Here is a 9,873-nt window from a genome sequence, read left to right as displayed (position 1 = left end):
TTCTGGTTTTGTTTCCGGAGTGTTGTGTTGTTGTGTAGTGTAAGCCTAGCCGGCTAGCAGTCTTCGTTTATAATTATATGTGTTGTCTATTGGATTTTCGCTGTGATTGGTTTTGGTACAGCCGAGTGGGCTGTTAGATTTACATATAACTGCGTGGTTGTATCTTTGTGGTATCAGCCGAGTAGACTGCATATAAACTGCATGGTTGTGTGTATGTTCCAGCCGTCTGTGGCTGATGTATATTGTGTTTGTAGAAATATTTCAGATTGTCACCCGTACTGGGGAGGTGCTGCCGAAATTTCTTCGGACAGGGATTTTCCCTGGGCGTGACAATTTAGTGGTATCAGAGCAGGTATACGATACTTGCTATGTGTTCTTGATTTTCAAGATTTATCTGATACCAATTTATTGGTATCAGAGCTCGATTTACGAGTCTTATTTCTCGTGTTTCAGATTTCGTGTTTTAGTCTTCTCGATGTGACTTTTCGGATTTTTGGGACCTGACAGCGGCAGGACATCTCCAAGCTATAGGAGGTATGTTGGTATACTGTTATCCTACCTTTTGTTAGTATGCATTGTTGACTATGATAGTTATGACATGTATTAGCACTTTGTATTTAGTACCTGTCTGGTTGTTGTATCACATATTACATGTGATCGGTTAGCCACTGATCTTGGTCGACCTTAATAGAGATCATGGATTATAGTCTCTGATGATTTTTCATATCGTACCACTAGTAGTTTTAGCTTCTGTTAGTACTAGTTGGTTAGCAGATTTAGGCACATACCAGCCTCTGCTATTATTAGCTGGGTAGTGGATAGTATCTATATCTTCATGTTGACCTAGCCAGTAGTATACCATTTTATCTTAGTTAATTTCATCAGTAAATATTGATTTACTCTTGTTAGATCGGTCAGTAGAAGACTGATTTACGTTTGTCGACTTGGGTAGTCATAGATCGATATACCTTTGTGATTGCGGAGGATTAACGTACATTTGTTAGATTAAGATAGTCGATCACCGATTCATTGTTTTGGTTGGTCCGATCAGCAGGGGATCGACTTATTCTATTTTATAAAATTGCTGATCTTTGGGTGATTCGTGCTTAGTTGGACATCTTGAGCACATTGAGTACATGACTTGTACTGACGTGGGGAAAGACTGAATTAGCCGTATACCATTGTCGGTTTGGTCAATCTATAGAGGATCGATGTATCCTATTCCATGGGTACGTTAATTTTAAACTGTATGTACCTAGTTGGATAACATAGAAGGTAGCATAGGGAATATCAGGTTGATTGGATTAAATATGCTGATTCTGCATATCTATGTTGTGTGTATATATGATTATTATGTGTTGTAGGAGTGTTATGATGGACGGTCTAATTGCATGTAGTGGGTGTATACTTTTCCAGTTATGATTGTTGTCGGTTTCTAGTAGATTATACCTGAGTGGTCTGAATGTCGCGCTTTTCCAGTTATGATCGCACCAAGCTCTCTGGTTTCTAGTGGTCTGCCTTAACCCGCTGACATGTTAAACATTCAGATACATAACGCCTAATGTCGCGCTTCATACCTGGCCACCAATAGAGCATTTGTAAATCTTTATACATTTTCGTGCTCCCCGGATGAATGGAATATGGAGAAGCATGAGCCTCTGTCATAATCTCGGTTCGGAGGGTATTGTCTCTAGGCACCCAATAGCGGTCCCTAAACTTTACTATCCCATCCACTACAGAATAAAGTGTACTACCCTTCGACTCATCCTTCCTTCTCCACTTCTGTAATTGCTCATCGGCAGGTTGGCCCTCCCGAATACGATCCTTTAAAGTGGACTGCACTCTCAGCGTAGATAACTTAGGGGCATTACCCTTGGCATAAAATTCAAGGCCGAAATTCTGGATTTCTGTCTTAAGGGGTTCTTGTACTAACATTTGAGCTACCACCACTGCTTCCTACTCAATGCATCTGCAACTATATTAGCTTTACCCGGATGGTAGTTAAGGTTACAATCATAGTCTTTTACCAACTCTAACCAGCGTCTTTGGCGCATGTTCAATTCCTTCTGAGTGAAGAAATATTTAAGGCTCTTGTGGTCGGTGTAGATCTTGCACTTTTCTCCATACAAGTAATGCCTCCAAATCTTTAAGGCAAATACAACCGCTGCCAACTCTAAATCATGAGTTGGATAATTCTTCTCATGCTCCTTCAATTGTCTGGAGGCATATGCAATTACCTGGTCACGTTGCATAAGAACAGCACCTAATCCGAGTTTAGATGCGTCTGTGTATAACACAAAATCATCCTGTCCAGATGGCACTGCTAGAACTGGTGCTGTAATGAGAGCTTGCTTTAAAGTATCGAAGCTATTCTGGCAGCCTGAGCTCCAATTGTACTTTGCATTCTTCTTTGTCAATGCGGTAAGTGGCACTGCTATAGAAGAAAACCCTTTGATAAACTTTCTATAGTAGCCGGCCAAACCTAAGAAACTTCGTATTTCTGATGCATTCCTGGGCACTGCCCATTCTTCCACGGCCTTTACTTTTGATGGATCTACCTCTATGCCATTACTCGAGATGATATGACCTAAGAATGCCACCTTTTCTAGCCAGAATTCACACTTACTAAATTTAGCATAAAGTTTTCGACCCTGTAGAATCTCTAATACCGTTCTCAGGTGCTGCCCATGATCTTCACGACTTTTTGAATATATCAGGATGTCGTCTATAAAGATGATGACAAACTGATCTAGGTATGGCTGGAATATACGATTCATAAGATCCATGAAGATCGCTGGGGCATTAGTTACCCCGAATGGCATCACTAGAAACTCATAATGCCCATATCGAGTTCTGAAGGCTGTCTTGTGCACATCGGTTTCCTTCACCCTTATTTGATGATACCCTGACCGAAGATCTACCTTTGAAAACACTGTAGCTCCTTGTAATTGATCAAATAGGTCCTCCATTCTTGGCAGTGGGTATTTATTCTTAACTGTCACTCGATTTAATTCCCTGTAGTCTATACAAAGCCTCATGCTGCCATCTTTTTTCTTGACAAACAGCACTGGTGCGCCCCATGGGGAGTAACTAGGACGAATGAAACCCTTATCTAGTAATTCTTGGATTTGTTCTTTTAATTCCTTCATCTCTGTTGGTGCTAGTCGGTATGGTGCCTTAGAGATTGGCATTACACCTGGCATAAGCTCAATAGAGAACTCCACTTCTCGCTCAGGTGGGATACCAACAATATTGTCGGGAAAAACATTAGGGAATTCTCTAACAACTTCCACCTCCTCCAATGATGGACTACCTACTACCGGGGTCGCCATAATACTCACTAAGAATGCCTGGCTGCCCATGAGTAGAAGTTTCCTAGCCTGCATACAAGATATCATTCGCGGAAACTGCTGACATCGACCTGGCTCAAATGCAAACTGCTCCATCCCTATTGGTCGGATTAGTACCGACCTCCGTTGGAAGTCAATTATTACTCTATTCGCCATCAGCCAGTCCATACCCAGAATGATGTCGAACTCTGGCATTGGTAGCACAATGAGATCAGCTTGCACAGTATGACCTTGCAACTCAAGACCAAGATCTCTGACCACACAAGTAGCTAACAACTCCTCCCCAGATGGAACTGTCACAGAGTAACTCACGTCGAGCCTGGCCATTTTGATGTCTAAATAGTTCACAAAAATGTCTGATATAAATGAATGAGTAGCCCCTGAATCTAACAAGGCTTTGGTAGCTACTCCTGCTATAAGGATTCTTCCTGTAACAATTAAAGATATCACTCTACACTTCCTAATTCTGAACATTAGGATCTTAAACTCATAGTTTTAATTACTCCAGAATTAACTTCTAACCCAAGGAATTTTTTTTTTTTTTATTTCTGTGCTTAAATTTGTTATTTCAAAACTAAGACATGCAAACCTAGCACCTTATTCCAATTATAGGACACTGAATTAAAACATACCTGTAATGAGAGTAGTGTCTGGATCTGCCTCCCCAGCTTGCATCACAAATACCCTTCCTGGAATGGGTTGTTTATTCTGAGGACAATCCCTTATCATATGTCCAGTAGCCCCACACTTAAAGCACTTTCCTGATCCCACCAAGCAAGGTCCTGGATGTTTGCGCTGGCACTTTGGGCATACTGGATAATCGTTAGGCTTTGGGGCAACTCGCATCTGAGGTTGCTGGCCCTTGACTTTCGATGGCTCAATAAATTTCCTCTTATTCTGTTGTTGAGGTTGTTGGTGAGGCACCAGATATGACCTTTTGCCCTGCCTATCAACTTCAATATCCCTCTGATCCTGTTCTGCCCTCAAGGCCCTGGTCACAGCCTCTGCAAACTCCTTAGGGTCTGCCACCCTCACATCACGACGCAAGATAGGCCGCAAACCATCAATGAAGTGCCTCAGTTTCTCTTTAGGATTATTAGCTATCAAGGGCACAAAGTGACACCCTCGATCAAACTCTCGGACAAACTCAGCAACGGAATGGTCGCCCTGCTTTAATGTCATGAATTCCCGAGTCAACTTTGAACGTATATCCTCGGTGAAGTATTTAGAGTAGAACACCTCCTTAAAACCCTCCCAAGTAAGTGTATTTGGATCGATGGATAGGGATGCTCCTTCCCACCATAACAAAGCATCATCCTTCAGAAGATATGTAGCACACCTTACCATATCAGCATCTTCCAATGCCATGAATCAGAAGATGACCTCGATGGACTTGATCCAGTTCTCTGCCACCATAGGATCAATAGTCCCTGAGAAGTCCTTCGGACCCATCTTACGAAATCTCTCATAAACCGCTTCCGTCTTTGCCTTACGACCTAACTCAACATCATGCCCAGTAAATAGTGCAAAGAATTGATTCATCCCTGCAAGCATTTGCTCGTGACTGGATAGAGACTGTGGAGGTGGCGGCGGAGGTGACGAGGGTGGTGCCTCCCCATGTCTCTCCTCCTCTCGGATCTCTGGGGTCCTATTGGCATAACGTCTAGGAGGCATATCTGTATACAATCCAATACAACACGTAACCAACATACATTTGAATCTACTTAGGCAATACCATATCAATTTCCTAATTTAGTATTTAAAAGAAGAACATTTAACTATCAACATTTGAAATACAAAGTATGAACTTACAGACTTGAGGCTTTGATTTTCTCGAGCTTCCCAGAATCGACAGCAGGCACAACCCTTTCAGGAACCTGGCTCTGATACCAACTGTAATGACTCAAATCTACTTTAATTCAAAACGCCTCTTCCTATTATAATTTATATATCTTTTTATTTCCTTACTTTTTTCTTTTTATTTATTTACTTAGTTTCTAATAATAGGAAAAAGAAAGTACATGAATATCCTGAGAAAGCCGACTAAATCATAAACAACTAGTAGTTCTTATAGAAAATTTACTGGACTAAATCTTTTATTACATCATTTCAAATAAAAGCGGAAACATAAACTAGAGGGGTCCATGGGTTGTGTTGCCGTCATTCTGAGCTTGCTTGATTGTCAAAGCCTCTTGTCTCATCGATACCGCCTCCTGAAAAAAAATAGTATCATGAGTCTAAAGACCCAGTACGTTCAAATCATAATAGCCAATAATCAGATCCACTAAATTAGGTTAGACAAAGAAAAATATGTAGACCGAAAGCTTGCATACCGTAAACATAAGGAAAAATATTCTAATAATAATATTAACTTAAATACTTTCAAGACATAAATGTAACAGTTCTAGTAGAGTTCAGTTCAATGAAAATGGCCACGTAACATAACTGTTTGATCAAACATTCATCCTAGCGCTAGGTTGATAGGAATTCGAACCTCGGAACGAACCCACTATCCATACATAATTTGGCAAGCTCCCCGAGCGTAGGTCCCCGGTTCATAACTCAGCCCATACATATTTGGATAAGCTCCCCGGGTATAGATCCCCGGTTCATAACTCAACCCATACATAATTGGATAAGCTCCCCGGACATAGATCCCCGGTTCATAACTAATTAACCCATACATAAACATAGATTGGCCACAGACAAATCACATTCCTCATAAGAAAACATGTTTTTTTTCTTAATAACATCATACATACATGCATACATAATTGTCATGAATCTCTAACATGCATATTCACTAACACAAAACATGGCCGTAATAAACATGATATAACTTAGCATGGATCTCATTCCCAATTTGCATGATATAATCATAGTAGGTACATCTCATCTGTATACCACGTTACACAATATTTTGTAGAGGAAATTAACTAGCCATATATGGGTGGGTTGATGGTATCACATGATGTATAGGAAGGAATTGAATTAATGCATGGCTTAACACCACGTGTTTTATCTTTGATCACCTTCCAAATTTGCATGATATTTTCACTGTAGACACATTAATTGTTAAAGAGTTATATCATGGTGAGCAAGGTTCTATAGAGATATTTAAGTAGCCTTATGGGAGGTTGATACATTAATATTCGGCACACAATCAATCCTTAGAGCTTTACGTCTTTTTTTTTTTCTTTTTTTTTTTAAAAAGATAATTGGGTTCTAAATTCTTGAGTCCCAAAAAAACATAACTAGGAATTGGTAAAGGCATTGCATGTATCAAAATGTTAATGTAACGACTTTATCAGATCAATTGAATTGGCGTGCACAACATCAAAACAAAGGAACAGATGAAGGAAAGAAAGAAAATGGAAGTAATTAAGAAACAACATATGATTTGTAATGCTTTTAAAAGTCAGATTTCAAGAACCCCACTCGACAATGAAGAAAAATCGATGCATCGAATCAAGAAAATTAAATAAAGAGGTATTGAATGTGCTCTGACTAAGGCATAAATAACATGGAGGGAAAATAATACATATACATATTACAACATGGTTTCGGCATAATTCGTAATCTGTTTGGATTATAAAAAAAAACGATCAACCACGGAGAAGATACAAAGCACAACTTTTCTTTTCAAACTAGTATCGAAACATCCTAACCTATATCTCCTTCTAGCAATCAATCAATCTAGAACTCTCTCTTTTGAACAACCTATTTTAATAGATTAATTGTTGAACTAAGATGGAGAGAACGTACCTCTTTCTTTTGCGACTAAACTCCACGACACCCGACGGCTCTTCTCTCTCAACGACGGCTATCTCACCCTCTTCCTCCCTTAGGATTCTTTCTTTTATAATTGTTACCTATGACTTGGTCCAACCACTAAACCATTTGTTTCCAAATCAACTAATTCATTACCTTACTTATTAAATATATTTATGACTCAAAATATTCGTCAATTAATGCTTTTATTTTTTCCTCATTAATCAAATAATTCATTACCATATTTATTAAATATTTATGATTCAAAATATTTATTCACAACTTAAATATTTTATCATCCTATGTATACTAATTCTAATCCGTGCACTCCCTTAGCCATGTCATGTCATGTATATAATTAAATTGATTGCACATGCATATATTAATTAAATTTTATTCATGAAATTAATTTATCATGATATGAGTGTATTTAATTTAATTAATTTTTTTTTATATTTACTACCCTACCTTAACTGAATTATTAATCCCTTCCTTATTAATTATTTTAACTTATAAATAGTGAATGAATTTCATGTGTTACAATTCTTCCCCCCTTAAATAAAATTTCGTCCTCGAAATTGTGACTTACCGAACAAGTCTGGGTAGCGACTCTTCATGTCTTCCTCTGTCTCCCAAGTAGCTTCCTCCTCTGAGTGATTAAGCCACTTGACTTTGACCATTTTTATCACCTTGTTCCGTAGCTTCCTCTCTTGTCGGTCTAAAATTTGCGTAGGTTTTTCCTCGTATGACAGATTAGGTGCGAGTCGCAGAGGTTCAAAGTGCAACACATGCGATGGATTTGACAAGTACTTGCAAAGCATAGATACATGGAAAACATTGTGTACTCCCGCAAGGTTAGGTGGTAAGGCAACTCTGTATGCTAAGGTTCCAACTCTATCCAAAATTTCAAATGGTCCAATAAATCTCGGACTGAGCTTACCCTTTTTACCAAATCTCATAACACCCTTCATGGGTGCTATTTTAACAAATACGTGGTCTCCAACCACAAACTCAAGTTCTCTTCTTCTTTTATCACCATAGCTCTTCTGTCGACTCTGAGCAGTTCTCATCCTATCACGGATTTTAACTACCAACTCAGTGGTCCGTTGAACAATTTCTGGCCCTATTTCCGCCCTTTCTCCGATCTCATCCCAGTAGATGGGGGATCTACACTTTCTTCCATATAATGCTTCGTAAGGAGCCATACCTATAGACGACTGAAAACTGTTGTTATAGGTGAACTCTACCAGGGGTAACTTTGATTCCCAGCTCCCTTGAAAGTCAATCGCACAAGCCCGCAGTAAGTCCTCTAGAACCTGGATCACTCTCTCTAACTGACCATCGGTCTGAGGATGGAAGGCTGTACTAAATAGCAACTTTGTCCCCATTGCTGTATGCAAACTCTTCCAGAAAGATGATGTAAACTTTGGATCCCTGTCAGACACGATAGAAACTGGAATTCCATGCAATCTGACTATCTCCCGAATGTACAGTTCTGCGTACTGTGTCATAGAGAAGGTCGTCTTCACCGGAAGAAAGTGCGCTGACTTAGTGAGGCGGTCCACTATTACCCAGATGGCATTGTAACCCTTCACTGTCCCCGGTAAGCCAACTACAAAATCCATCGTAATATCCTCCCATTTCCACTCAGGAATAGGGAGTGGCTTGAGCATACCCGCGGGTCTTTGGTGCTCTGCCTTAACCCGCTGACATGTTAAACATTCAGATACATAACGCCTAATGTCGCGCTTCATACCTGGCCACCAATAGAGCATTTGTAAATCTTTATATATTTTCGTGCTCCCCGGATGAATGGAATATGGAGAAGCATGAGCCTCTGTCATAATCTCGGTTCGGAGGGTATTGTCTCTAGGCACCCAATAGCGGTCCCTAAACTTTACTATCCCATCCACTACAGAATAAAGTGTACTACCCTTCGACTCATCCTTCCTTCTCCACTTCTGTAATTGCTCATCGGCAGGTTGGCCCTCCCGAATACGATCCTTTAAAGTGGACTGCACTCTCAGCGTAGATAACTTAGGGGCATTACCCTTGGCATAAAATTCAAGGCCGAAATTCTGGATTTCTGTCTTAAGGGGTTCTTGTACTAACATTTGAGCTACCACCACTGCCTTCCTACTCAATGCATCTGCAACTATATTAGCTTTACCCGGATGGTAGTTAAGGTTACAATCATAGTCTTTTACCAACTCTAACCAGCGTCTTTGGCGCATGTTCAATTCCTTCTGAGTGAAGAAATATTTAAGGCTCTTGTGGTCGGTGTAGATCTTGCACTTTTCTCCATACAAGTAATGCCTCCAAATCTTTAAGGCAAATACAACCGCTGCCAACTCTAAATCATGAGTTGGATAATTCTTCCCATGCTCCTTCAATTGTCTGGAGGCATATGCAATTACCCGGTCACGTTGCATAAGAACAGCACCTAATCCGAGTTTAGATGCGTCTGTGTATAACACAAAATCATCCTGTCCAGATGGCACTGCTAGAACTGGTGCTGTAATGAGAGCTTGCTTTAAAGTATCGAAGCTATTCTGGCAGCCTGAGCTCCAATTGCACTTTGCATTCTTCTTTGTCAATGCGGTAAGTGGCACTGCTATAGAAGAAAACCCTTTGATAAACTTTCTATAGTAGCCGGCCAAACCTAAGAAACTTCGTATTTCTGATGCATTCCTGGGCACTGCCCATTCTTCCACGGCCTTTACTTTTGATGGATCTACCTCTATGCCATTAC

The sequence above is a fragment of the Zingiber officinale genome, chromosome 3B (genome assembly GCF_018446385.1).
Source record: "Zingiber officinale cultivar Zhangliang chromosome 3B, Zo_v1.1, whole genome shotgun sequence".
NCBI classification, from domain to species: Eukaryota; Viridiplantae; Streptophyta; class Magnoliopsida; order Zingiberales; family Zingiberaceae; genus Zingiber; species Zingiber officinale.
Note: the sequence above shows the minus strand (reverse complement) of the source record.